We start from the raw sequence: 23,296 nt of genomic DNA on the forward strand, positions 1-23,296 counted from the left end.
TCTTCAACATGGAGTTTCTATAACATGGAGTATCTCTAACATTGAGTTTCTCCAACATGGAGTTTATACAAAATGAAATTCCTTCAACAGGGAGTTTCTCCAATATTGAGTTTGTCGGAGAGAAAGTTTCTCCAACAAGTAGATTCTAATGCACTGAGTTTCTCTAGCATGGAGTTTTTCCAACAATAAGATTCTTCAACAGGGAGTTTCCCAAACATGAAGTGTCACATACAGGAAATTTCTCCAACATGGAGTTTCTCCAACATAAAGTTTTTCGATCAGGAAATTTGTCCAAGATAAATGTTCTCCACCAGGGAAATTCTCCAACTGGAGTTTCACCACCAAGGAATTTCTCCAAACTGCAATTTCTATACCATAGAGTTGCTCAACAAGGAGTTTCTCCAACAGTGAGCTTCTGCAACATAGTTTCTCTAACACGTAGCTTCTCCAGCATGGGTTTTCTTCAACATAGAGTTTCAACTTATAGTTTCTCTAACAAGAAGGTTCTCCAACAGGAAGTTTCAGTACAGGGGTTTTCTCAAACAGGGTGTTTATATAACATGGAGTATCTCCAACATTGAGTTTCTCCAACATGGAGTTTATCCAAAATGAAATTCCTCCAAGTGGGAGTTTCTCCAATATGAATTTTGACCAACAGGCAGTTTCTCCAACAGGGAGTTTCTCCAGCATAGAGTTTTTCCAGCATAAAATTTTTCAGCAGGGAGTTTCTTCAACACGGAGTTTCTGAGACATGAAGTCTCCCTCCTAATAGGGAGAATCTCCAACATGGAGTTTCTCCAACAAGGATTTGTCCAACATGGAGTTTCTCCTACAGGGACTTTCTCTGAGATGGAGTTTCTCTAAGAGGAATTTTCTCTAAGAGCAGGTTCCTGGAACAGGGAGTTTCTCCAACAGGTATTTTTTTCTCCAACAGGGCGCTTCTCCAACATAGTCTCTAACCTGGAGTTTGTCGAAATGGGAGTTTTTCTACAGGGGTTTTCCCCAACATGAAGTTTCTTTAATAGGGAGATTCTCCAATATGGAGTTTATCCAATAAAGACTTTCTCTAACAGGGAGTTTCTCCTACAGGGAGTTTCTCTAACAAAGATTTTCTCGAACAATTCGTTTCTCTACCAAGGAGTTTCTCTAACAGGGCGTTTCTGCAAACGAGATTTTCTCTAACACGTTGTATTTGCAACATGAAGTTTCTCCAACGTACAGTTTTTACAACAGGGAGTTTCTCTAAAATGAAGTTTCTTTTCAATAGAGTTTCTCAAACGAGGGGATTCTCCAACAGAGAGTTTGTCCAACAGGAATTTGTGCAACAGGGAGTTTCTCTTATATGGTCTTTCTCCAACAGGGGGTTTCTGCAACATGAAGTTTCTCCACCTCGGAGTTTCTCCAACATAGAGTTTCTACCACAGGAAGTTTCTCCAAAGCGTTTCACCAGCAGCTAGTTTCTCCAACAGGGAGTTTTTACAACACAGAGTTTCTCCAACATAGAGTTTCTTTAACAGGCAGCTTCTCAAACATATACTTTCTACAAAAGGGAGTTTCTCCGACGTGGAGTTTATCCAACAAGGAGTTTGTCCAACAGAGAGTTTCTCCAACATCGAGATTCTCTAACAGGAAGTTTCTAAAACAGGAAGATTCTCCAACGTAGTTTCTTCATCACGGAGTTTTGAGAGCATAGAGTTTATCCAGCTTGGAGTTTTTCATCAGGAACATTCTTCATCAGTGAGTTTCTCAAACATGAAATTTATCCAACAGGGAATTTCTCCAACACGAAGCTTCTCCAACAGGGAGCTTCTCCAAAATAGACTTTCTCCAACACGGAGTTTCTTCAACAGGAATATTCTACAGGATAAAATTTATCCAACAAGGTATTTCTACAACAGGCAGTTCCTGCAACATAGAGTTCCTCCAACAGACATTTGCTCCAACATGGAGTTTCTCCAGCGAGAAGTTTCTTCAACAGAGTATCTCTAACAGAGTGTTTCGCCAATCTGGAGGCTCTCCAATATAGTGTTTCTCAACAGTGAGTTTCTCTAACATGTAGTTTTTTTCAGACAGTTTCTCCAATGGAGTTTCTAGAACAGGGTGTTTCTCTGACAAGAAGTTTCTATAACAGCGTTTCTAAACTGTTTCTCCAACTTAGTTTTTCCAATATGGTTTCTCCAACATGAAGTTTCTCCAACATAGAGGTTCTCCAACATGGAGTTTCTCCAGCATAGCGTTTCTCAACAGGAAGTTTCTTTGCCTGGGAGTTTCCCAAATATGAAGTGTCCCTAACAGGAAGTTTCTCAAGTTTTTAGTTTCTCTAACAAAGACTTGCTCGAAATGGGGTTTCTCCAACAGAGAGGATCTCAAACAGGGAGTTTCTCTAGCAGGGAGTTTCTCCAACAGAGAGTTTCTCCATCATTGAGTTTCATTACCATGGAGTTTCTTCAAAAGTGAGTTTCTCCAAAAAAGGATGATTCTTCAACATGCAGTTTCTCCAGCATGGAGTTTGTCCGGCATGGAGTTTATCATAATGAAGTTTCTTCAACAGGTATAGATTCTCAAACATAAAGTGTCCCTAACAGGGAGTTTCTTCAACATGGAGTTCCTCGAACAAAGATTTGCTCCAACATAGATTTTCTCCAACAGGGAGCTTCTCTAACATGGAATATCTCCAACATGAAGTTTCTTCAACATGGAGTTTTTCAACATTAAGTTTCTCCAACATGGAGTTTCTCCACCATGAAGTTTCTCAACGAGGAGTGTCTCCAACGGCGAGCTTCTGCAACATGGAGTTTCTCTAATAGGGAGCTTCTCCAGCATAGATTTTCTCTAAAAGGAAATTTGTAAAACAGAGTTACTCTCACAAGAAGCTTCTCTAACAGGAAGTTTATCTAACATAAAATTCCTCCAACAGAGATTTTCTCCGATATGGAGTTCGTCCGAAAGGGTGTTTCTCCAACAGGGATATTCTCCAACATAGAGATTTTTTAGCATGGAGTTTATACAGCATGGAGTTTTTCCACAAGGGAGTTTCTCCATAACAGATTTTCTCCAAGATAGAGTTTCTCCAACAGTGACTTTCTCCAACAGAGTTTCTCCAAACAGGAGATTCTGTAACTTGATGTTTCTCCATCAGGGAGTTTCTCCAACAGAGATTTTCACCAAAAAGCATTTTCTCTAGCAGGGTTGTTCTCTAATAGGGAGTTTCTCCAACTGGGAGTTTCTCTCAAAGTGTTTATCTCCAACATGGGGTTTCTCCACCGTGGAGTTCCTCCAACATAAAGTTTCTCCAACAGGAACTTGTCCAAAATGGAGCTTCTCCAACAGGGAGTCCTTCAACAGGAAGTTTCTCCAACAGAGAGTTTCTCCAGCGTAAAATTTTTCAACAGGGAGTTTCTCCAAATCCAACAGAGTTTCTCCAACATAAAATTTATCCAACATGGAGTTTGTCCAACAGGAGCTACTCAGAGAGTTTCTTCAACAGGCAGTTTCTTCAACATAGAGTTTTTGCAACATAGAGTTTCAAAAACATGGCGTTTCCCAAAGGCAGAGATTTGCAACATGAAATTTATCCAGCAGGGAGCTTCTTCAACAAGGAGTTTCCCCAACAGGAAGCTTCTCAAGCAAATTTTCTCCCACATAGTGGTGCTTCAACACAGAGTTATTTCAACAGGGAGTTTGTCCAACAGAAAACTTCTCCAACAGGAATTTTCTACAGCAGGAAGTTTCTGAAACATGGAGTTTCTCCAAAAGGCACATTCTATCAAATGGAGTTTCTCCAATCGGGAGTTCCTCCAACATGAAGTTTCTCCGATAAGGGGCTTCAACAACGTGTTTTTCCAAAAGGAAGTATCCGCAATAGGGAGTTTCTCAACAGGGAGTTTTTGTAGCATGGAGTTTCTCCACCATGGAGATTCTCCAAAATAGAGTCTCTCTGACAGAAAGTTTCTCGAATGGAGAGTTTCGTCAAAATGAAGTTTCTCCAACATGCAGTTACTCCAACAGGAACAATATCAAACTTGCAGTTTCTCTGAAAGGAAGATTCTCCATAATGCAGTTTCTCCAACACGAAGTTTCTCCGACAGGAAGTTTCTTCAACAGGGGGTTTCGGCGACACGAAGTTCCTCCAGCATGGTGTTTCTCCAACATGAAGTTTCTACAAACATTGAATTTGAGAAGCACTGATTTCCTCGAATGTGGCGTTTCTCTATAAGAAAGTTACTGCAACATAGATTTTTTCCAACATAAATTTCCTCTTATGGGGAGCTTCTCTAACCTGGAGTTTCTCCAAAATGGAGTTGCTCTAACGTGGAGTTAATCCAACAGGGCGTATCTTCGAGAGAGATTCTCCAACATGAGGTTTGTGAACAGGGAGTTTCTTGAACAGCGAGATTCTCTAACAGGGAGTTCCTCCAGGAGGAAGTTTCTCCAACAGGGAGTTTCTCTAACATGGAATGTGTCCAACATGCAGTTTCTCCAAGATGGAGTTTCTCCAACATAGAGTTTATCCAAAATGGAAATTGTGCAGCATGGTGTTTCTCAACAGTTTCTTCAACGGTTAGTTTCTCAAACATGAAGTGTCCCTAACAGTTAGTTTCTCCAAGAAGTTTCTCCAACAAAGATATGCTCCAACATGGAGTTTCTTGAACAGGGGGTTTCCCCAACAGGGAGTTTCTCCAACAGGGAGTTTCTCGAAGTGGAAGTTTGTGCAGCAGGGAGTTTCTCTACCACGGAATATCTCCAACATTCAGTTTCTCTAACATGGAGTTTCTCCAACATGGAGTTTATCCAAAATGAAATTCCTCCAAGTGGGAGTTTCTCCAATATAAATTGTGTCCAACAGGCAGTTCTCCAACAGGGAGTTTCTCCAGCATAGTTTCTTCAGCATGAAATTTTTCAGCAGGGAGTTTCTGAAACATGAAGTCTCCCTCCTAGTAGTAAGATTCTCCAACATGGAGTTTCTCCAACAAGGATTTCTAAAACGTGGAGTTTCTCCTACAGGGGCTTTCTCTGACATGGAGTTTCTCTTAGAGGAATTTTCTCTAACAGCAGGTTCCTGGAACAGGGAGTTTCTCGAACAGGTATCTTTTTTTCCAACAGGGTGATTCTCCAACATAGTCTCTAACCTGGAGTTTGTCGAAATAGGAGTTTTTCAACTGGGATTTTCCCCAACAAGAAGTTTCTTTAATAGGAAGATTCTCCAACATGGAGTTTCTCCAATAAAGACTTTCTCTAACAGGGAGTTTCTCCTACAGGGAGTTTCTCTAACAAAGATTTTCTCGAACAATTAGTTTCTCTACCAAGGAATTTCTCTAACAGGGCGTTTCTGCGAAAGAGATTTTCTCTACACGTTGTATTTGCAACATGAAGTTTCTCCAACGTAGTTTTTTATAACAGGGAGTTTCTCGAAAATGAAGTTTCTTTTCAATAGAGTTTCTCAAACCAGGGGATTCTCCAACAGAGAGTTTGTCCAAGAGGAATTTGTGCAACAGGGAGTTTCTCTAATAAGGTCTTTCTCCAACAGGGGGTTTCTGCAACATGAAGTTTCTCCACCTCGGAGTTTCTCCAACATAGAGTTTCTACAACAGGGAGTTTCTCCAAAGCGTTTCTCCAGCAGCTAGTTTCTCCAACAGGGAGTTTCTACAACACAGAGTTTCTCCAACATAGAGTTTCTTTAACAGGCAGCATCACGAACATAGACGTTCTACAAAAGGGAGTTTCTCCGACGTGGAGTTTATCCAACAAGGAGTTTGTCCAACAGGGAGTTTCTCCAACATGGAGATTCTCTAACAGGAAGTTTCTAAATCAGGGAGATTCTCCAACATAGTTTCTCTATCACGGAGTTTTGAGAGCATAGTTTTTCCAGCTTGGAGTTTTTCATCAGGAAGATTCTTCATCAGTTAGTTTCTCAAACATGAAATTTATCCAACGGGGAATTTCTCCAACACGAAGCTTCTCCAACAGGGAGTTTCTCCAAAATAGACTTTCTCCAACACGGAGTTTCTTCAACAGGAATATTTACAAGATAAAATTTATCCAACAAGGTATTGCTTGTACATGCAGTTCCTGCAACGTAGAGTTCCTCCAACATATATTTGCTCCAACATGGAGTTTCTCCAGCGGGAAGTTTCTTCAACAGATTATCTCTAACAAAGTGTTTCGCCAATCTGGAGGCTCTTCAATATAGTGTTTCTCAACAGAGAGTTTCTCTAACATGTAGTTTTTTCAGAGAGTTTCTCCAATAGTTTCTAGAACAGGGTGTTTCTCTGACAAGAAGTTTCTATAACTGCGTTTCTAAACAAAGTTTCTCCAACTTAGTTTTTCCAATATGGTTTCTCCAACATGAAGTTTCACTAACATAGAGGTTCTCAAACATGGAGTTTCTCCAGCATAGAGTTTCTCAACAGGAAGTTTCTTTGACTGGGAGTTTCCCAAATATGAAGTGTCCATAACAGGAAGTTTCTCCAGTTTGGAGTTTCTCTAACAAAGACTTGCTCGAAATGGGGTTTCTCCAACAGAGAGGATCTCAAACAGGGAGTTTCTCTAACAGGGAGTTTCACCAACAGAGAGTTTCTTCATCATAGAGTTTCATTAACATGGAGTTTCTTCAAGAGTGAGTTTCTCCAAAAGGATGATTTTTCAACATGCAGTTTCTCCAGCATGGAGTTTATCATAATGAAGTTTCTTCAACAGGTAGTTTCTCAAACATGAAGTGTCCCTAACAGAGAGTTTCTTCAACATGGAGTTCCTCGAACAAAGGTTTGCTCCAACATAGATTTTCTCCAACAGGGAGCTTCTCTAATATGGAATATCTCCATCATGAAGTTTCTTCAACATGGAGTTTTTCAACATGAAGTTACTCCAACATGGAGTTTCTCCACCATGGAGTTTCTCAACGATGAGTGTCTCCAACAGCCAGCTTCTACAAGATAGTTTCTCTAATAGGGAGCTTCTCCAGCATATATTTTCTCTAAAAGGAAGTTTCTAAAACATAGAGTTACTCTCACAAGAAGTTTCTCTAACAGGAAGTTTATCTAACATAAAATTCCTCCAACAGAGATTTTCTTCAAAATGGAGTTCGTCCAACAGGGTGTTTCTCCAACAGGGATATTCTCCAACATAGAGATTTTTTAGCATGGAGTTTATCCTGCATGGAGTTTTTCCAACAGAGAGTTTTTCCATAACAGAGTTTCTCCAAGACAGAGTTTCTACAACAGGGAGTTTCGCCAAGGCGTTTCACCAACAGGAAGTTTCTCTAAAAAGGAAAATATTCAACATAGAGGTTCTCCAAAATGAATTTTTCTAACAGGGAGCTTCTCAGACACAGAAATTCTAAAAAAATGAAGTTTCTCCAACGGAGACTTTCTCCATCAGGGAGTTTCTCCAACATAGAATTTCTCCCCAGGGAGCTTCTCCATCATGAAGTTTCTCCAACATACATTTTCTCCAAGAGGGTGTGTCTCCAACAGGGAATTTCTACAACACCCAGTTTTCCACCATAGAGTTTCTCCAAAGTGGTTTTTCTGCCACACGGAGGTTCTCCAACACGGGCTTTCTCCAAATTGAAGTTTCTCCAACAGGGACTTTCTCCAACAGTGTTTCTCCAAACCGGAGTTTCTGTAACTTGAAGTTTCTCCAACAGGGAGTTTCTCCAACAGATATTTTCTCCAAAAAGTATTTTCTCTAACAGGGTTTTTCTCTAATAGGGAGTTTCTCTAACTGGGAGTTTCTCTCAAAGTGTTTATCTCCAACATGGGGTTTCACCACCACGGAGTTCCTCCAACATGGAGTTTCTCCAACAGGAACTTGTCCAAAATGGAGCTTCTCCAAAAGGGAGTTTCTTCAACAGGAGGCTTCCCCAAAAGGGAGTTTTCTCCAGCATAGAATTTTTCAACAGGGAGTTTCTCCAAATCCAACAGAGTTTCTCCAACATGAAATGTATCCATCAGGGACTTTGTCCAACAGGAGCTTCTCAAACAGAGAGTTTCTCCAACAGGCAGTTTCTTCAACATAGAGTTTCTGCAACCTAGAGTTTCACAAACATAGCGTTTCACAAAGGGAGAGTTTTTCAACATGAAATTTATCCAACATGAAGTTTCTTCAAAAAGGAGTTTCCCCAACAGGAAGCTTCTCAAGCAAATTTTCTCCAACATAGAGTTTCTTCAACAGGGATTGAGTTCAACAGGAAGTTTGTCCAACAGAGAGTTTCTCCAACAGGAATTTTCTGCAGCAGGAAGTTTCTGAAACATGGAGTTTCTCCAAAAGGCACATTCAATTAAATGGAGTTTCTCCAATAGAGAGTTTCTCCAACATGAATTTTCTCCGACAGGGGGCTTCAACAACGTGTTTTTCCAAAAGGACCCCAGTAGCACAAGGTGGCGGGCCCATGCGGGTCCGACATGGGCAATCAGGGCTGGTGGCTGCCCGCAATAAACCTACATGGGTCCCTTGTGGGCGCAGTGCTGGCAAAACGGGTTTGGGCTGCCCATTTTATGCCTGAGTGGGCCCCTCGTCAGCTACGCATGGGCTTAAAAAGAGCGGCCAGCCCACTGGGTCCCACCACAGATACATGCGGGCAACAGTGCGGGCTCTATAATGGCGAAGTGTGGGCAGCCCCTCTTGGGGCTGCCCCTGCAGCGCCTTGAGGGAACCACGGTGGTTTTGTGTGGGCAGAGAGTATTCCCGCCTTCGGCCTACATGGGTCCTGTGTGGAAAATACAGGGGCTAAACTTTAGGCTGAACAGCGGCGAAGCGTTGTAGGCATGCAGTTTTGGCTGTCTGAGCAACGCCTACATTGGTCCCGCATGGGCTAGGCGTGGGCACGTTTGTCATTTCCGCATCGTCCCCGCCTCTATCCTAAACAGGGTATGAAAGGGCTAAGTATGGGCTGTATGCATGCCACCACAGATACATGCGGGCAACAGTGCGGGCTCTATCATGGTTCAGTGTGGGCAGCCCCTCTTGGGGCTGCCCGTGCAGCGCCTTGAGGGAGCCACGGTGGTTTTGTGTGGGCAGAGAGATAGTAATCCCGCCTTCCGCCTACATGGGTCCTGTGTGGAAAATACAGGGGCTAAACATTGGTCTGCACAGCGGCAAAGCGTTGTAGGCATGCAGTTTGGGCTGTCTGAGCAACGTCTACGTTGGTCCCGCATGGGCTAGGCGTGGGCACGTTTGTCATTTCCGCAGCTTCCCCGCCTTTATCCTAACCAAGGTATGAAAAGGCTAAGCATGGGCTGCATGCAGTTCGTGTACATAAATTATGGGGTTACATGACTGTGAAGTGCGGGCAAACCCAATAGAGGCGGCCCCTGCAGCACCATCAAGGATCCAAGGAGGCTAGCTGCGTGTGGGCAAACAAACAATAGTCCCGCCTACAGCCTACAAAGGCTCTGCATAGAAAATACGTAGGTGGCGCATGGGCATATATCAGCCATTCCCACACCTTCTCCGCCTACATATCTGGTATAAAAGGGCTATGTGTGGACTATGCAGTGGCAAAATGTGTGTGCGTGAACCTGGGCTATACGACGGTGAATTGCGGGCAACCGCGATGGGGCTTGCCGTGCATCACTCTCACGACACTGTGTGTGGAAACAGGAGTATATTTCAGCCTGTAGCCTTCGTAAGTCCTGCGTCGATTATTCTGGAGTTTGCAGTGCAGAAACATCACGCGTAATGTTACCGATCGTTGCCCGGCGACACCTATGGACATGTAGTTCCACTTACATTAGCCTGGCTGCATATCCTACATTATATGTAAAAGGGCTGCATGGGTACCACAGCCATGGAGCATGAGCGCATGGGCGTAGTGCGGGCATATATATATATATATATATATATATATATATATATATATATATATATATATATATATATGCATCTGCAGTATATGGGCTGCCACTCAGCACGTTGATGAAGCCAGACGAATGTGGGCAAATAGCTTGCATTCCCGCGTTCAAGCTAAATATATTCTGCATAGAATATGGAATTAAGCATGTAATTTAAGTTATATGCGCTTCAAAATCGCAAAGCATATAGGTAGACGAATTCCGGCTGCCAGCAATAACTGAGGCGGTCCCCTCTTTCGACCTGGTACAAACGGTTCTTGTCAGTTTTGTTGGGAGTCATGTGATAATTTGAATTTTTTATGGTCCCTTGATGTTCGATTTTAATGAGATTTTGCAGTAATACACATTTTGTTGAAATCTCCAATAGCACCTTCGAGATTAACTTTTTTTTTGAAGTTGAGTAAAGCAGACTTGTTCTGCAGATCATATCTTTGTAGCATAAGACGAAATGTGGTTTAGGAGAAACTTGGTGTTGTGCTAAAAAATATGCAATGAAATCTCGTTATTCCAGTCGGCAAAAGACAAGAAAGAAAAGAGAAAAGCTATGAAAAGAGTTTTTAAAATTGTTCTGCAAGGTGCTGACACAGTGTCGCCCGCTTTTGACATGAAAACTGGCTGGAAATGATGCACGGAGGCGCGCAGCGCCTGAGTCTAACTGCAATTATGTAACAGTTCGCAGTATATATTTACCATGACGCTAATAGCCACGCTAATAGCCACGCGCCAGCGCCTAGCGAGCTTCCCAACGCCGTTCAAATCCAGCGCGCTGCTGGCAGGTCACGTGGCAGGACGCAGCACACCCTCCTCCCCTCCTCTCCCTCGGTGCATTCCGTAGTGATATCCGGCTAGGCCTTACGCCGCGCCATGCCGTGCTCCGTGCTGCTGCTGTTCGTGTGCTGTTTGTGTCTGGTTTCAAAATCGTTCCTTCAAACTTCGTTTGGATTTCCTGCTTATCGTAGCTTGCGCCGCGTGTCAGCAATGCAGCCGTTCGCGCACTTTGTGAAAAGGCATCACGCCGAGAAGCATGGAGCCGTTTCAAAATGTCACCGGCGAAAATACAGAGAACAAAGCTGTTCACTCGGGCGAGGTTTGCCAACACCGCCGCGCTCGTTCTGGACAAAGACGTTCGGCCACGCGCTCGGGAACACAGTTCGACCTCCAGGTGGCGCCGGCATAAAGTCAGCAGCGTGGCATTGCCCCTCCCATCTAAGAGGCATCGACTCGATGCCGCACGCGAGGGGAAGAAAGAAAAAAAAATAAGGGGAAAGGTAATGGCGGGGTTGGGTCCGGGGCTAACGGGAATAAAACGGCTTCATTCGCGCCACGTGGACGACCTCGGACGTCGGGTGTCGAGAGGACCGAACAGTTCCTTGAGGGAGCACCTCGTAGGTCACCGCGCTGAGGCGGCGTAACACCTGGTACGGACCAAAGTAACGGCGAAGAAACTTCTCGGAGCGCCCTCGCAAACGGATTGGGCTCCACACCCAGACTTGGTCACCGGGTGTGTAAATCACCTCCCTGCGGCGGAGGTTGTAACGCTCGGCGTCGTGTTGTTGTTGGCACCGGATTCGCTGTCGAGCAACTTGGCGAGCAACTTCGGCGTCACGGACAAATTGGTCGGCATCCACGACAGAAGAGGGAGTAGGATCCGGAAGAAGCATGGCGTCCAGCATGGTCAAGGCTTCGCGACCGTGCACCAAATGGAAAGGAGTGAAGCGCATCGTTTCGTGAAGCGCAGTGTTGTACGCGAACGTTATGTAAGGAAGTATCCGGTCCCAGTTCGCGTGGTCATCGTCGACATACATAGAAAGCATATCGGCAATTGTCTTGTTAAGGCGCTCAGTCAGTCCGTTGGTTTGCGGATGGTAAGCTGTTGTCTTTCGATGGCTGGTGCCATTGAGTCGAAGTACCTCGTTCGTAAGTGCCGACGTAAACGGGGTTCCCCTGTCAGTTAATACGACCGTTGGAGCTCCGTGGCGAAGCACAATGTTATGAATGAAAAAACTTGCGACTTCGGCGGCGGTACCACGGGGAAGAGCCTTGGTCTCACAGTAGCGGCTGAGATAGTCAGTGGCAACAGCAATGTACCGGTTACCCATGGAAGACGCCGGAAACGGAACGAGTAAGTCCATGCCGACCTGTTGAAATGGGAGGCGCGGGGGATCGATAGGCTGCAGGAGCCCGGCTGGTTTAGTCGGTGGCGTCTTCCGGCGCTGACATTCTCGGCAGGTTCGGACGTAACGGCGGACAACCGCAGCAAGCTTGGGCCAGTAGTACTTGGTGCGTATGCGCGCCAACATGCGGGAAAACCCGAGATGGCCCGAAGAAAGGTCGTCGTGGCACGCGCGCAGAACTTCGTCACGAAGCGCAGCTGGCAGTGCAAGCAGATAGACAGTGTCCTTTGGGCCGTAGTTCTTTTTGTAGAGTACCCCATCGCGCAAGCAAAACGATGAACGTCCGCGCTTGAAGAGCCGAGGTGGAGATGGGGCGATTCCTTCAAGGTATTCTATGAGGGGCAGCAGGTCAGAATCGGCCCTTTGTTGTTGGGCAAGGGTGGACGTGGTGAGAGCACCATGAAAAGCGGAATCGTCGTCGGACTCGTCAGTGGGGCACAGGATTGGGGCGCGGGATAGACAGTCAGCATCGCTGTGTTTCTGGCCAGACTTGTGCACGATGGTGACATCAAATTCTTGTAACCGAAGACTCCATCGAGCAAGCCGCCCCGAGGGATCCTTCAGGTTCGCCAACCAACAGAGTGAATGGTGGTCGCTCACGACCCGAAACGGGCGGCCATACAAGTACGGACGAAATTTCGTAACGGCCCACAGCACAGCTAGACATTCCTTTTCCGTTGTGGAATAATTGACTTCTGAACGGGACAAAGTGCGACTGGCGTAAGCAATCACGCGTTCTAGACCATCCTGCCGCTGAACAAGGACCGCGCCGAGGCCAACGTTACTAGCATCAGTGTGCAGTTCAGTGTCGGCCTCTTCGTCGAAGTGGCCAAGCACAGGCGTACACTGCAGACGGGACTTGAGTTCTGTGAAGGCGCTGTCCTGGTCTTGGCCCCAGATGAAGGGTTCAGAATCCTTCGTCAGGCGGGTCAAAGGCTCTGCTAGCCGGGAGAAATTGGGAACAAACCGGCGATAGTACGCGCAGAGGCACAAGAAACGACGCAGGCTCCGTTTGTCTGTTGGCTTAGGGAAGGCAGCTACGGCGGCCGTCTTTTCGGGATCTGGACTAACACCTTGTGCGCTGACAATGTGACCAAGAAACTTCAGCTCTTGAAATGCAAAGTGACATTTCTCTGGCTTGAGAGAGAGACCAGCGGAACGTATGGCCTCGAAAACAGCACGCAAGCGTTTCAGGTGCTCCTCAAACGTGTCAGAGAAGATCACAACATCGTCAAGATATACGAGGCATGTCTGCCACTTCAGACCGGACAGCACGGTGTCCGTCATTCGTTGGAACGTGGCAGGGGCCGAGCACAAGCCAAAAGGGAGTACCTTAAACTCGTATAAACCGTCAGGCGTAATAAAGGCGGTCTTCTCTCGGTCGCGTTCGTCGACCTCTATTTGCCAATACCCACTGCGGAGGTCAAGGGATGAAAAGAAGGTGGCATGGCGCAGGCGGTCTAGGGAATCATCAATGCGGGGCAGAGGGTACACATATTTTTTCGTGACGGTATTCAGGCGCCTGTAATCGACGCAGAACCTGAGGGTGCCATCTTTCTTCGTGACGAGAACAACAGGCGATGCCCAGGGGCTCGTGGAAGGTTGGATGACGTCGTCCTGGAGCATATGTGTAACTTGGCGGCGGATGGCATCGCGTTCTTTGGAAGACACGCGATGAGGGCGCTGGCAAATTGGTCTTTGGTCGTCAGCAACGACAATTCGATGCTTGGTAAGCGGCGTCTGTCGGACCTTGGAAGTTTCCGCAAAACAGTCGCGGAAGGAATAGATTAGGCTTTGCACGCAGTTTTTCTGACTGGCCGAGAGGTGCGGGTTCACGTCTGTCGGAATGGCTGTAGCCGTCGCGTCGGCGAGGTCTGACGTGGTGGATAAAGAGCACTGCCTCGTACACTCTCCAAGCTCGTCAAAATAAGCGACGACTTCTGACTTCGTCAAATGTTGCGGTTCACGAGTAAAGTTCGTGACTAAGATTTCGGTACGACCCTTGGCAAGGTCTACTAGGCCTCGGGCGACACAAACTTGCCGAGCGAGTAGCAGGGACATGTTCGCTTCAGCAATGCCAAGAGCGCCGGTGCTGTCAGTACACTCGACTGTGACGAACTTGCTGGCTCGCGGAGGGATTGTTATGTGGTCGTCACATATGCGCAACATTACTTTACAGGGCTCGGTGGTTGTGTTAACGGCTCGCTGGGTGGAAAAAGATACCATGAGTTCCTGAAGGTTTATGATCGCACCATACTCGTGAAGGAAATCCATGCCCAGTATGAGGTCCTTTGAACAATCAGCTAACACGGCAAAGGAGCCGGTGAAAGTAAGACCACGGATTTGGATGCGGCAAGTGCAGACGCCGATTGGTGTCACGACATGGCCACCGGCAGTGCGGATCACGGGCCCACACCAAGGCGTCAGAACCTTACGGAGTGTCATGGCTAGCTCCCTGCTCATCACAGAAAAATCAGCGCCGGTATCGACGAGTGCGGTCGGTTCATAACTGTCGACGGTTACTAAAATTTCAGCGGAAACTAATCGTTCGCAGCACGTCGGTGAGGTCGTCGGATCGGGTCGTTGACGCTCGGGCCGTCGCGTCCAATCGTCGGGTGGAGGCTGTTGTCTTCGTGCAGCGGCGGCGGCCCTACCCCCGGAGGACGCCGTCTTCAGTTTTCCCGCCGAGGGGAGGTGCCTCCGAACTGACCGGAGGTAGAGGGCCGACTGGGCGTAGCAAAGCGCCTCGGGGATGGCGATCGCGGCTGTCGCCGCTCTGAGGTCGGGGGCGGCACTTGGGAGTTCAAGTACTCCTATATGTCCCGCGGTCTTTCACCATAGCGCGGTCGAGGCGCGTCCGGTGGGAATCCTCTCAGACCCATCCGCCGGTACGGGCAATTCCGCAGAACATGGCCGGGCTCCCCGCAGTGGTAGCAGAGCGGACGATCGTTGGACGTTCGCCACACGTACGCGTTGCGGAATGGAGGGCACGGGTCCTGCTGCTGCTCGATGGGACGCACGTAACGATGGGGTGGTGGTTGTTCGGCAACGGGGCGAAACGCTTGCGGCGCCGAGGCAGGTCGGCGCAGGGCATCGCTGTAGGACATTACGTGCGGCTCCGAAAGGGGTGCTGGGGGTGGCTGCACCGCTCGCCGGATTTCGTCACGGAGAACATCGCCTGTCGAAGGTACGCTTTCTGACGGAGCACTCAAGTGGAGGTGTCGCAGTTCGCGGACAATGCTCCGCACAAGCGCTCGCAGCGCCTCATCCCCGGGGCCTGGCAAGGACATGCAGTACTGAGCGGCCGCTACATTTGCCTGACGGCTGTATTGGGCACTCCGTTCCTGCAAGGAACGTTCTATGGTCGTCGCTTCCTTGGCAAAGGCGGCGACAGTTCTCGGAGGGTCGCGCATGAGGCCAGCGAACAGCTGCTCCTTTACCCCACGCATAAGGTGCCTCACCTTTGTAGCTTCGGGCATGGCTGTGTCGGCCCGATTGAAGAGGCGGGTCATGTCCTCAATAAACATGGCCACGCTCTCGTTGGACTGCTGTGACCTGGAGCGAAGGGCAAGTTCGGCATTCTCCTTTCGCTCGCTCGAACTGAACGTGGCGAGCACCTCGCGGCGAAAAGCTGCCCAGTTAGAGAAGGACGCCTCGTGGTTTTCGAACCACGTTTTCGCCGAGTCTTGCAGTGCGAAGTACACGTTCAGCAGCTTTCGCTCGTCGTCCCATTGGTTGAACGCGGCCACACGGTCAAAACCGGCCAACCAATCTTCTACATCCTCGAACCGGTCGCCGTGGAAGGATGGTGGCGACCGAGGTGCAAGAAAGACGAACGGCGGGGCACTGCCGAAGGACTGACCTGTCTGGCTGCCAGTGGCGGAAGTCATGGCCCGAGCAGGAATCGTGAGTGGCTCAAATTCGGGTTGCAGGCCTCGCAGGCGACGGCTCGCTTTGTGGACAGGTGTGGCGTCTGCTCGTCGGGGAGAAGCGTCAGGGCTATCGTCCCGGTCAGCGTACATGGGATGATACCCAGCACGGCTCCACCAAAAATGTCACCGGCGAAAATACAGAGAACAAAGCTGTTCACTCGGGCGAGGTTTGCCAACACCGCCGCGCTCGTTCTGGACAAAGAAGACGTTCAGCCACGCGCTCGGGAACACAGTTCGACCTCCAGGTGGCGCCGGCAGAAAGTCAGCAGCGTGGCAATATTGACAACACGTTCGGCTTCAACCGTAGCCGCCGCGAAGCAAGAGAAGAAAGCGGTTACTGGAATGCGTAGAGTCTTCGTTTCCAGTTGAGACCCATAGTGTAGCGCAAGAGTGCGTGCAATTTGCGACCGCGTAAATAAACGAGCGAGCGCAAAGCGAGAAGAAGCGGAAGGGACGAGGCTCTGTCAGCTCTGTCCTGTTCGTTTCCCTTCGGCATTGCGCGTGAGTCACTGGTTGTTTCCGCGGCAGCAAAGTGCATTCCACATCGAATCATCGAACTGATTGTCCGTCAGTGTTCACAGTGTATGCGTTGCGACGCGAGCGCCGAGGTGTATGCATGGATGCGTTTGCTGAATGGCTGGCACGCGTAGGAGTCCTAAATGTAAATGTGGCAATTGTATACCGCCCAGCAAGTTGCGTCACTATGTTTTGGGCTTTCGTTAAGGTGGTTGCCCGACTTCCTGTTCATTATTCGACGTGGGACGTGATCATGCACTGACTGCACGCGTGTTTTTGACGCCAATATCGGCCCGTTGCGGACTGCCGATAGCGTGCGCCGCGCGGTTTGTTTAGCGTTCTGTTATTCGCTACGCGTATGTGCGTCTTTATAGGGATCTGATGTGGCGTCTTAAGGTTAGAACACACCTCTACGAGCCGATTACACCAGCCGACAAGCTCAGAGTGGGAGGGGTGGGACGCGTCAAGGCATGCAAGCGACTGAGTGAATTGAAGCGACGCGTCACTGCGATACCCCTACAGGTAGCTGCCTGCTCAATCACTTTTGTGACATTGGTAACGTAGCCTGCAGCTGTAAAGTTCTTTTAGTTGCTGGAGGCCGTGAATAAAAATCATTGCTAAATGCTGACGAAGAAATAGCCCTAGAAAAAGTGCGCTTTGTAGCCCTTTCAAATTAAGTGGTTTTGAATAACCTAAGTAGTACAGAGCTTATCATAAAAACTAGTGTGAGCAAGTGGTGTTATTTATTTGAAGTTTAGCTGTTTAAACATTTTCTTGTGGCTCCACTGTCCAGATTTGGGGCTGTTCTTGTCTGTGCCCGTTCAGGGTACATTGCAGAGCACAAGTATGTGTCGAGTTTTCTCAGATCTGTTTTTTTTTCACCTCTGCATTGAGATCAGTGTGTTGCAATGTCTGCTTTGGACCAGAACGTTGATGGCATTCCCGTATTCAAAATAACGTGTGTGTCTCTTCTCAATAGGTCATCTTTAGATAGTGCCAGTTTCATGCTCAGAAAGAAGCAGTGCTTAAATACAGGGAGGTCTCGGCTGGCCTCGGAACCCTTACAAAACTAGCGAGGAATCTGAGACTCCCTGTGCTAGAATGTAGGGAGCGTATGAATCCGGAGCAAGCTACCAATTTTCTTTTTCTTGTTAGTGGTTTTTGGAACATTTCTCCTGTCATTTTTAAAATTTCGTGCTGATTTTTAGCAAAGAATTATTAACACGTTTTCTTTTAGCCTGAACGCAAATAATGCAACATTGACAGCACAACACACAGGGTGCAAGAAAAAGGGAAACCCGCACCCTGATACCCCGATTGAGACCAGAGCTGTCCGCTCAGCTCCAAGGCTACACAGCGACAACGAGCACACTGGCATAGCCTCAGCTCAGCTGCTTTCTCTCTCTCCCTCTTTAGTTCCCTCCCCACCTGTTCTAGAGTCACTAGAAACCCCGTTCAATGCAGCCAGGGTTTAAAAAATGCCAATATGAAGTAATGGGCTACAGGGCAGCATTCTAAGGTGATATTACAGCATGAGAACAATGCTTTTATTCTTTTTTACTCTAGTATCCATCTTCCATGGCACTCCTCATAGACAATCATAGTAGAAGGATAACCATGTCAATCTTCTGCAGTAATGCCGGTGTCACATGGCACTCCTCAGAGACTGGTCCAGCAAATACGTCTTATTTCACTTGATGAAAAGAATATGAATGGTGCTATATAGTGCAGCTATGAATGCACATCAAAGATGAAACAATAAATGGACTTGACATTTTCTCTTCTGTGGCCTCTCACTGTATAACGAAAGTAGAAACAGCGCTAACTTTTACACAAACCACACAGAAAGAACAGACAGGACAGCGCCCGTCCTGTTTGTTCTTTCTGTGTTGTTTATGTAAAAATTAGCGCTGTTTTTACTTTTGTTACACAATGTTACACCAAATAGTCCAGCAAGAGGTACTGTTTAAAGAACTTTTCACTGTAGTTGCAATATTTTTACTGCATCTAGATCTGAGTGGAAATTAAGCACTGTCTACTGCAAACTACTTCAAGGTCTGTTGAATTATAGCCTGTGGTCAAAAAAGCTAAAAGTGCTAAATGAAAAAGGTGAATATTCACCATAAATTGTTACCTCTGTGATTATCTTGGTCAGTTTTGATTTTTCTTTGCCCATTCACTTGCTTGGTGATGACACTGTGCAGGTTCAGTGAATATACTTGCTCTAATACACTTACAGGAAATTAGGAGCTTGTAGTGACCTGTTTGACTCAGCCTTTCGGCATGCTACCTGATATCATAATTCAGCAAAGCTTGAAAGAAACTGCATATTCTATGGACACCAGATGTTTGCTTGCGTCTTTTTTCAAATGCCTTAGACGTTAATGTGCAGGCGTGGATAGAAGTAAACGGAGCGTGCCGCACAAGAAAGAACTGCTTTTCAGCGCCGCCTACCAAAAGCACACGTAAGCTCAAAATCGCGACACGCATATGCAGGCCCCCTACCGGCGCAACCCTCTCATTGCTCCGCTTGCCTCGCATTTGGCCGTAGTCAGGGTCACGCTGATGATGATTATGGTCGGATGGTTGTGCCCTTAGTAGCGAGCGGGCATTTCGGAGCCCACAGACCGCTGCTCTTGATGCCACAAATCCCACGGGGGCGACGCTATCATTATGTCGTTTCATCTGTGGCAGCTGTAGGCACGTTTCCATCGCAAGTAGCGCGCGTCCTTCAAACTTTAGTTGCCTCCGGGATTCGTTTTCATCTCGCTATAGACCAAATAAAGTCAAAAACACTCGATCCATTACCGCAGTTTCGGGTTTTTTAATACAGTTACCGTTCATTTTCGGCTTGCACCTACGAGGAACCGACGGAGCGGCAAAGCATGCGCCCTGTGTGTCTGTACTGCACCACAGTGCTCCTGCATTGGAACCTCGCCTAGGAGGACAGCTTAAAATGAGATGAAACTGGCGCTCTTGGCGCTTTCTGCAGCGCGATCCAGCGTCTCAAGGATAGTGACTGCTTCCAAATGTGCTGGATGCAGCTGTTGGGTTTCCACACCTATATTCTCAAACAGACCAATGTCTATATGTAACTGGTAGCAGTGAACTAATACAGCTCGCACAGAAGAGTTTGGCACGCTTGCCGGGTACTGTAAAGGCTCATACTCTGATTAGTGGGCGATCACGGGCACTTATATGCCGAATTTCGCAAGCGGGGCACGCAACAGTGACGCACTGCTGCCGCGGCATTCGTGTGGGTGAGACAGCGGGTGCTTGTAGTCATCCTAAGATCCGAAGGTGCATGCAAAGTGATTACCATGAGCTCTGCTCTGCACATGACAGCGCGATACGCAGCGCACTGTCTCAGTGGTGATAAGAGGAGGATCCAGTATAGGGGCAGTTTGTTTCGAGGGAGACAGGCAGGGTGCACGCACTAGTGCTGCGTCAGCGCCTGGTAGGGACAAGGCGAATCACCAGTGATAACTGTAGAAAATTAACACAAAACTGCGGCAGTATGCCGAGTGTTTCGAGCGCGTTTGCTTGCGATTGAGACGCAGCAGAGTCCCAGCGGCAGCAAAAGTTCGAAACATGCGGGTTGTTTGCGGCGCAAACACGCCTCCAGCTGTCTCAAACGAAGCGGCTTAATGGTAGAGGCGTCCCCGCGCAATTTGCCTTATCAAGACAGCGGTCTTTGTTTCCCGAAATGTTCGCTAGCTACACAGAGCACAACCATCCGATCATGATCATCATCACCACGACACAGACGCCGGTCGATTGCGAGGCAAGCGGAGCATTGAGAGGGTCACGCCGGAAGCGGGCCTGCACATGCACGTGGCGATTTCGAGCTTTCGTCTGGTTTGGCTAGGCGGCGCTGACACGCAGTTCTTGTGCGGCGCGCTCCTTTTACTTCTGTCCGCACCTGTACATGGACCACCCTATGATATTTGCTCTATGACTGGTAAATAATTTATAATTGTCCTTCTCCTTGTTTCAGTATTATCAACCCAACGATGGCTGCGACGTGTAGTTAGTTTTCAGGCCATGTCAAAAGCAAGAAAGCTGGTAATATAACTGCTGCTATGGCATTTGTTGTCATTCAAGCTTTTGAAACAGGCTGTTTTAGGTGTTGCAGTGCTCTAAAACTGCATATCAACATTTATATTTTAGCCTTTTCCATGCCTCAGCAGACCTAAAGGCCAACTAGGCATCACAGCCATCATTCGGCTGATCAAGCCTAAACAACATCAGAGAAGGGAATGGAATTATAAATTATTTAATGGTAGGCAAATACCACTTGGGGATTCATGTATTCTAATGTCTAATGCAGCGTTTAAAAAATATGTGACCAAAGTTACGTTTTTATAGTCCTTGAAACTTATTCTTTAGGTGTTGTCTATTTCACTGTTCTCAATTTGCAGAGGTAGCAGTGTTCAGTACTGCTTACCTTCTTTTTGTTGTTCTCTTCTCATTCATTGGTTGGGCCCTGTTTTCCTGTGTTATTTTTTGTTCTGTAATCGCATAGTGCATCCCTTCTTTTTGTTTGTGCACCACTTCTGTTCAGTGTTTTTTTTTGTGGCAGGCCTCATGACAGCTGGCAGCTTTCCTTTCATTTTTGCATTCTCCTCTGACAATGCTCATGGTACTAGACAAAATATAGTTTACTGAAAGGCTGAATTCTAAATTGTACAGCATCATTAAGGTGCCCTCTTCCTTTTTAGCACATGTCAATAATGGTGATACCTACTGTTGCCAAGAATCTTACATTGACACAAATTTGTTTCACAAGTGCAGGGCATGCTTTGCTCTCATGTAGAGTTTGTGCATTTACAGTGTATAGTTTGTACATGGTCTCTTAGTTGGTGACTGACACAGTGGCCTCAGTGGCTGAATTTTATATTATTATGAAGGTTATAATTTCTTTTTCTCACTGCTGATGAGCTTTAGAGGAGCTTATGATGCCTTCAAGAGTCATGTCTTTTTTATTGCTTTAGTTAGGATACTGAGGCTCAAATGAGCGAGCATCTGAGGCCAAAATACCAGTATAACTTCGTGCGGTTTGTCAGCTTCCTTTATGATGTGCATAACTGTTCAAGTAGGAAATAATTTCAGGTCTTAGTGGCCCTTCATTTGTTTTTGCTTTTCAGCTTTTATGCCAGATGTCAGATTTTGGAGGGTAGTTTGTCACATCCTTCATCCTTGAAGTAGGTAGCACAATGTACCAGCCGTGACAATTGGACTTTTTAACTAAGCACCCCACCCTTCCTTTATGAGCACACCAAAGCTGATATCTGATGGCAACTTTGATGAGTATTGACACCTGAAGTTGTCTTGTTACAAGCATAATGTTACGGACCACTTTAAAATTTCCTTATGCTATTGGGTTCAAATCATGTTTTTGCTTGCTGTCAAACTCGCTCAACGGCACTTTCATTGTAAAAATTAGTATAACACTTGGAAAAGGCAGCCAGGTCCTTCATTGAATGTGAGTGGTGCACACTGGAATCCTGCTCCTGCAGCAAATCATGTGGGTCATATTGGAGGTTGTGTTAAAAAGTATTGAAGCATAGATATGAAAATGGTGATACAGAGTTATTACCATTTTGTGGCCCTTGACCAAATTCTGTCTTTTAAAGGCACTGTACTAAAAAGAAACTGAAGTGCACTGGAGCCGCTGGAAACCTTATGTATGAAAAAAAGGCATACTGACTGTGCTCATGACAATTTGATGATTGTGCAAATTTTCAAAATGACCATTTTACTACTTCTTTATGAACATTTGATTTTGCCTATATCAGGGACGCCTGCGCCTTCCATCAGCAGTGGACACGGCAAAACCGTCGTGACAATGTCAACTGATGTGCCACTATTTGTGCAGGTTGGTGGACGAAAATATTGCTGCCGTAGCAACTGCCTTTTTTTGATCGTGTTGCCGTGTCCACGCACATTGCTGGTTTGCTTTAGTGATTGTATCTCAATTGTAGGCCTGTTGTTTAAGTTATCCGGTGACGTTGAGGAAAATCCTGGCCCGGATACAATGGAAATGATTCAACAAGTAATTTCTTCTCAAACTGAAATCCTCAGCAAATTAAGCGAAATACAGGAAAACCAAACATCGTCTGAAGCAAGAATTCTGGACATGCAATCCAGGCTGTCTGCTATAGAACAAAAGCTACAAACCTTTGACGAGTCTCGGGATAGGCTTTCGAAACTAGAAACTTTTGCTGAAAGATGTGAAATAGAAATGACTACAGTTTCGAGAAAACTTGATGAGTTGGAAAACCGCTCGCGGCGCAATAACTTGATTGTACGCGGAGTCAAGGAGGAGGAATCAGAGAGTGAAGAGGACCTACTACAGAAAGTAAACAATGACATCTTTGATAAAACTATGAAACAAAGGGTGGGCACTATTGAAAGGATTCACCGACTTGGAAAGAGGGAACCAGGTAGAGACCGTCCGATTATTATTAAACTTACTGACTTTAGGGATAAGATGAAAATAATGAGTAACTGTTTCAACCTAAAAGGCACTCAATTTAGTGTAAATGAAGATTTTTCTAAAAGGGTTAGTGGAAATACGAAAAAAACCTTTGGAACTCCTGTGCCGATGAACGAAAGAACGGCGTGAAAGCTAAGTTAATTTTTGATAAGTTAAAGTCAAGAATACCTTATACGCATTGAACGAGGAGACCAAGCAGCGGTTCAAATGCCAGTTTGCCAGTAGCACTAGCAATGAGTGACTAAACAATCATAAGACGCTCTGCTTTAAAATTATAAATGGGAACGCTAGGAGCAAGCTTAACAAGGTTGACGCCATAGAAAG

Source organism: Amblyomma americanum, chromosome 6 (genome assembly GCF_052857255.1).
Source record: "Amblyomma americanum isolate KBUSLIRL-KWMA chromosome 6, ASM5285725v1, whole genome shotgun sequence".
Taxonomy (NCBI): Eukaryota; Metazoa; Arthropoda; class Arachnida; order Ixodida; family Ixodidae; genus Amblyomma; species Amblyomma americanum.